At 16.6% G+C, this 7,908-nt stretch overlaps 1 pseudogene; it reads left to right on the forward strand.

Moving 5' to 3' along the window:
* The first annotated feature begins 2,567 nt into the window (after positions 1–2,567).
* On the forward strand, positions 2,568–7,658 carry LOC143308229 (cytochrome b pseudogene; annotated as a pseudogene).
* The last annotated feature ends 250 nt before the right edge of the window (positions 7,659–7,908 follow it).

The raw sequence follows: 7,908 nt of genomic DNA on the forward strand, positions 1-7,908 counted from the left end.
TTAAAATTAATTTCCTTCAAAATTATTTCTTAAATTTTATCATTAAGTGTCTGAAACAAAATAAGAATTGATCTTTTAAATCAAATATAGTATTTATTATACTCTTAATGAAAATTTTATTCCACAAATAAGACCTAGATATTGAATATTAATTTCTATCTTTGAATTATTAATTTTTTTCATATTAATCTTTAAAATTTATTTTTTTCCAATTAATTTAAAAATTTATTTTCCTAAAAAATCCTTTAAAACCCATAAATTATTTAATTGAAAATGATAATAAATCTTTTTGAAATTTTTGACCCAACTACAAGAATACATTTTTCTTTAAATTGAATTAATTCTATATTAATTTTTATTATTCTACCTTTAAATTTTTGAATTATTCCATCCCGATTTGAAATATTATTTATTTCAATTTCTAAAATTATTTTTTCTGAATTTAAAAGCTTAACAAAAAAAAAGTATAAAATAAATATTTTAATTTTTTTTAGATTAATAACTTTTATTGCATTAAGAAATTTTATAGGATTATTCCCTTATATTTTTACTTCAACAAGTCATATATCATTTAATTTAATTATTGCTTTATCTTCTTGAATAAGATTTTTTATTTATAGATGATGAAATAAACCATTAAATATATTAATTCATTTAGTTCCTTTAAATACACCCCCTGCTTTAATAAATTTTATAGTAATAATTGAACTAATTAGAAATATTATTCGACCTTTTACTTTAGCAATTCGATTAACTGCAAATATAATTGCAGGACATCTACTATTAACTCTTTTAGGCACATTCATTTCTAAATTCTTAATTTTATTACCTATCACAATTTTAATTCAAAATTTATTAATAATTTTAGAAATTGCAGTTTCTATAATTCAAGCATATGTATTTTCTATTCTTTCTTTATTATATTTTTTAGAATCTAAAAATTAATGTCAATTTATTATAATCATCCTTTTCATTTAGTTACTAACAGACCTTGACCTATTATAAACGCTTTTAATTTAATAAATTTATTATTAAGATTAGTAATATGATTCTTTTACTTAAATTTTTTTTTAATTTTTATTAATTTTCTTATCTTAATCTCTTCTATATTTTTTTGATGACGAGATATTATTCGAGAAAGAACTTTTCAAGGATTTCATACATTTTTAGTTTTAAAACTAATAAAATTTAGAATAATCTTATTTATTATTTCAGAATTTTTTTTTTTTATTTCATTATTTTGAACTTATTTTCATTCTATAAGTTCCCCAGGAATAGAAATTGGTTTACTTTGACCCCCTAAAAATATTATCATATTCAATCCATTTAGAATCCCTTTATTAAATTCATTAATTTTAATTTCTTCAGGAATTTCCCTAACTTGAAGTCACAATAGATTATTAAATAAAAATTATATAGAAAGAAAAATTTCTCTAATAATTACTATTATTTTAGGAATATATTTTTCTTTTCTCCAATTTATTGAATATATAGAAGCTCCATTCTGTTTTAATGATAGAATTTTTGGATCTATTTTCTTTATAGCAACAGGATTTCACGGATTACATGTAATTATTGGAATTATTTTCTTATTTATTACACTAATCCGATTAATTAATCTACATTTTTCTGCAACTCATCATTTTAATTTTGAAGCAGCATCTTGATATTGACATTTTGTAGATGTAATTTGATTATTTTTATATATTTCAATTTATTGATGAATATTTTAAATATAATAATAATTAATATATATATAGTATAAACTTAATTACATTTAATTTCCAATTAAAAAATTTATAAAATTAATATATATAATTTTTAATATTATATTTTTATTTTATTTTATAATAATTATTACTTCTATACTTATATTAATTAATTTTTATTTAAGAATATATAAACCATTAAATCGAGAAAAAATTACCCCATTTGAATGTGGATTTAACTCCCAATCAAACTCCCGTCTCCCATTTTCTACACAATTTTTCCTAATTACTTTACTATTCTTAATTTTTGATATTGAAATTATCTTAATTTTACCATCTATCTTTTTAATAAAATTTAAATCTATTTTTTTAATATTAATTATTTTAATTTTTATTTTTTTAATAATTATTAGTCTACTTATTGAATGAAGTTATAGATTATTAAATTGAATTTTTTAATATATGGACTAAAAAAGTCTAATATTAAGCCGAAATTAATTGTAAAAATTACTTCATATATTTATATATATAATATATACATATTAATATTAATTGAAGCTAAAATAGAAGCAATTTATTGTTAATAAATTTATTGAATTAAAATTCCAATTAAAGAAATAAATTTAAATAGAACTTCTAATTCTAAATTTAATATTTTATATATTATTATTTCTAAATAATTTTTATATAGTTTAATAAAACTTTATATTTTCAGTATAATATTAATAAATATAAAATTTATTTATAAAAATTATATTTATAAAAATTTTATTTAAAAATATTAAAATTACCTTAATATCTTCAATATTATGCTCTTCTTAAGCTATTTAAATTTTAAATTAAAAAAATAAAAATTAATATTATTAATAAATTAGTTAATAATATATTCATAAAATTATATTCATTTAACTTATATTTAAATAAATAAAATTTCAATTTTATAAATTTAATCTTAAATTCAAATAAATTTTTTTCATGAATATTTTCATACAATATAACTATATTTAAAGGTAAATCATAATACAAATAAATTTTTTCGATATAAAATATTGTTCTTATAAAATTTCCTATTATTAAATTTTTATAAGAATTAAAATAAAAAAACTGCCCAATCAAAATTCCACATAAAATTAATTTTATAACCATAATTTTTAAATTTATTGTTAATACAATTAAATAATTTAAATTAAAAATTTTAAAATATAAATATCCAATAAAAAAAATAGTTATTAATAAAATAAATATACAAAAATTTACCAAAATACCTTCTTTCTTAATTAAATTTACATAATAATTTTTTTTAGAAAATAAAATAAATATAATTAATCGAATAGAATAAGATACAGTAAAAATTGTAGAAAAAATTAAAAATATTATTCTAATTATATTTATTTTTCTTAAAAAAATTAATTCCATAATTATATCTTTAGAAAAATATCCTGATATAAAAGGAAATCCTATTAAACATATTAAAGAAAAAATTAAAACTATAGTTTTAAAAGGATAAATATAAATTATACCACCATAACATCGGATATCTTGATTTCTATTAAAATTATGAATAAATCTACCCACACATAAAAATATTAAAGATTTAAATAAAGCATGAATTACTAAATGAAAAAAAGCTATTTCCCAAAATCCTAATCTTAAAATTCTTATTATTAATCTTAATTGACTTAAAGTCGATAAAGCAATAATTTTTTTAAAATCAAATTCATAATTTGCAATTAAACCCGCTATAAATATAGTTAACCTAGAAATTAATAAAATATATTTATTAAAACATCCTAAAAACAAAAATTTATTATATCGAATTAATAAATAAACCCCAGCTGTTACTAAAGTTGAAGAATGAACTAAAGATGAGACAGGAGTAGGAGCTATTATTGCAGCAGGTAATCATAAAGTAAATGGAATTTGAGCTCTTTTTGTAAAAGCTACTAATACTAATAAAATTAATATTAATAAATTAAATTTATAAATTATTAAATTTCACCTCCCATATATTATTCCCATAGTAATTATTAATAAAATTCCCACATCCCCTACACGATTTCTAAAAATTGTTAATATTCCAGCATTATAAGCTTTATCATTTTGATAATAAATAATTAAACAATAAGAAATTAATCCTAAACCATCTCATCCTAATAAAATTGTTAAAAATCTAGGTCTCAAAATTATAAAATATATTGATACTACAAATAAAATTACTAAAATAATAAATCGATTTATAAATTTATCCCCTTCTATATAATAAATTCTATAAATTAATACAACTATAGAAATAAGTGAAACTAATATTAAAAATATTATTCTATAAAAATCTAAATAAATAAAAAAAGAAAATTTTATTCTATTATATCTATAAATTATTCATTCTAAAATAATTAAATTCCTATTAAAAAAAATAATTATTATAAATAAAAAAAAAAATCCCGTAAATACAAATAATATATATACAAATATAATTAAAATAATTTAAAGTACTTAATTTACATCTTTGAACCCACATTTCAAAATTTTTTTTTAAACTATTTAAATTAAATAAAAATTCTTAAATTTAAAATAACTATATTTAAAGGAATTCAATGAAATAATAAAATTAAATAATTAATTAATTTTCCTCTTCTTAATCTTTTATAAAAAAAATTCTTTCCATGAACAATAAATCTAAAAAAATATAAAGAATACATAAATCTAACTAAACAATAAAAAAATAATTTAATTATTAATAATCTTATTCAATTAACTAATCTTATCAATAAAAAAATTTCCCCAACTAAATTTAAAGAAAAAGGAGCAGCTATATTTGAAGAACATATTAAAAATCATATCAATGATATAGAAGGCATAAAAATTAAAACACCCTTATTAATAATTATCAATCGTCTATGAGTCTCCAAATAACATAAATTTAATAAATAAAATAATCCAGAAGAACACAACCCATGAGCAATTATTATTAAATATGAACCTAAAAATCTTAATTTTCTTATAGTAAATATAGAAGCTATTAATAAATTTATATGAACAACAGAAGATATTGCTACTAAAATTTTTATATCAATTTGTCGAAAACAACTAAATCTTAAAATAATCCTTCCCAATAATCCAATTTCAATAAAATACTTATTCATTTCTAAAAAATTTTGAAAAAAAATCATTATTAATCGTAATAATCCATAAGACCCTAACTTTAATAAAATTGCAGCTAAAATTATTGATCCAAATACAGGAGCTTCTACATGAGCTTTTAATAATCAACCATGAATTATATATATTGGTATTTTTACTAAAAATCCTATAATTAAATATAAAAATAAAATTTTATTTAACTTAAATTTTATTCTTTCTAATAATAAAAATCTTAAAGACCCTATTAAATTAAATAAATAAAATAATACTAATAATAAAGGTAATGAAAAAAATAAAGTATAAAATATCAAATAATATCTTGCATAAATTCGTAAAAATCCTATTCCTCATTTCATAATAAAAAAAAAAATAATTAATAAACTTACTTCAAAAAAAAAATAAAATATTAATATATTTATTCTAAAAAAATTTATTACTAAAACAATTAATATTAATATTAATAAATTTAAACATAAAATCAAATTTTTTTCCTGATTAATTCTCATAAATACTAATCCAAAAATCCATAAAGATATCATAATAATTCCATAAGAATAAAAATTTAATCCAAAATTTAATCTTAAATTAATTCATTCCATAAAAAATCTATTCATTCTTAATATCAAAAAACTCAATAAAAATATTATATTTCTAATAAAATATAACTTTTTATAAATATTAAAATTAATAATTAAAAATCCAACTATAAAAATTATACTTTCTATTATTAACATTTTAAATTTATTATTATAAAACCTTGATTTCCAATAATTCTCAATATTGACACTACAATTGATAATCCTAAAACAGCTTCACAAACAGAAAAAATTAAATAATATATAAATATTCACCTTAAATATTCCAACTCATTTAATATTAAAATTATTAAATTCAATACTACGAAAAATTCCATTCTAATTAAAAATATTAAAAAATACTTATTAATTATTAATATTATTATAAAAATTAAAACTATTAAAATTAAAAAATATCTTTTTAAAATAAATTAGACTTTATAGTTTAAAAAAAACATTAATTTTGTAAATTAATATTGAAAATTTTTTCTAAAGTCTAATTTCAAAATAATTTTATAAATATCTTTAATTCCCAAAATTAAAATTTTTATTTAAACTATATTTTGTTAATGTTAATATCAAAAATTTTATTTATATTCATAAATCTATTTATTATCACAAATATTTTATTACTTTCTTCACTACATCCAATTACTATTTTATTCTCTTTTATTATTTTCACCTTATCCTCATCTACTTTAATATTTTTAAATATAAATAATTCAATATACTCTTTTATAATTTCAATTTCTTTAATCGGAGGAATAATAATTATATTTAATTATTTTGTAAGATTAATTAACAATGAAAATTCAAAAATAAAATTTTTTGAACTAATCACTTCTATTAATTTTTTTTTTATTTCTTTTATTATAATTATTCATTTTATTAATTGAATACCAATTTTTATATTTACAGAAAACATAATTTTAAATAATAATTTATTTAAAATTCAAAATATTTATTTTTATCCAATAAATTATTTAACTATTTTTATAATCTTATTCTTATTAATTTGCTTAACTCTTTCATTCAAAATATCTACAATTAAAATAATCCCTCTTCGTAAAATTAAAATTTAATGAAAAATAAATATTTAAAAATTTTTAAATCTAATAAATTTCTTAATATCATTTATTCTTCATTCAATATTCATCCTACCCCAGTAAACATTAATTATTTATGAAACTTTGGATCAATTTTAGGAATTCTTTTATTAATTCAAATTATTTCAGGTTTCATTTTATCTATGCATTATTGTCCAAATATTAATTATGCTTTTGATAGAATTATTCACATTATAAAAAATGTTAATTCTGGATGAATATTTCGTTATATTCATTTAAATGGGGCATCATTTTATTTTCTTTGTATATATATACATATTAGACGAAATATTTTTTATCAATGTTATTCATCTCAACATGTATGAAATATTGGAATTATTATTTTATTAACTTCAATAGGAACTGCTTTTATAGGATATGTTTTACCATGAGGACAAATATCTTTTTGAGGAGCAACAGTAATTACAAATCTTCTTTCTGCAATCCCTTATATTGGACAAACAATTGTAGAATGAATCTGAGGAGGATTTTCTATTAATAATGCTACATTAAATCGATTCTTTTCATTACATTTTATTTTACCATTATTAATTCTAATAATAGTTATTATACATCTTTATTTCCTTCATATAACTGGATCTAATAATCCAATAGGAACAAATAGAAATATTTATAAAATTCCTTTCCACTCATATTTCTCATCCAAAGATATTCTTGGATTTTTTATAATTTTTATATCATTTAGATTTATTATTCTACAAAATCCTAATATATTAAATGATCCTGATAATTGATCTATTGCAAACCCTATAAATACCCCACAACATATTAAACCTGAATGATATTTCCTATTTGCTTATTCAATTTTACGAGCTATTCCCAATAAATTAGGGGGAGTATTAGCTTTACTTTTTTCTATTTTAATTCTTTTTATTCTCCCATTTATAATAAATCATAAATTTAAAACTAATAAATTTTACCCATTAAATAATTTCTTATTTTGATTTTTTATTAATAATTTCATCATTTTAACTTGATTAGGAAGACAACCTATTGATTATCCTTACACTTTAATTAATCTAATTTTTACAAATATATACTTTATATTTTTTTTTTCAAATATATATTTTATAAAATTTTGAGATAAAATCATCTATAATTATTAATTAATGAGTCTGAATAGACATATATTTTGAAAATATATTAAAGAAAAATAACTTTCTATTAATTTAAATATATAAATTTATTAATATTTTTAAAATAAAATTAATATATATATAAATTAAAATAAAAGATAAAAATTTTTTTCAACATATATATATTAATTCATCATATCGAATTCGAGGTATAATTCTTCGAATTCAAATAAAAAAAAAATTATGATATAAAATTATTAATAAAGTAAAAATTGAATAA

This window comes from Osmia lignaria, unplaced genomic scaffold (assembly GCF_051020975.1).
Source record: "Osmia lignaria lignaria isolate PbOS001 unplaced genomic scaffold, iyOsmLign1 scaffold0221, whole genome shotgun sequence".
Taxonomy (NCBI): Eukaryota; Metazoa; Arthropoda; class Insecta; order Hymenoptera; family Megachilidae; genus Osmia; species Osmia lignaria.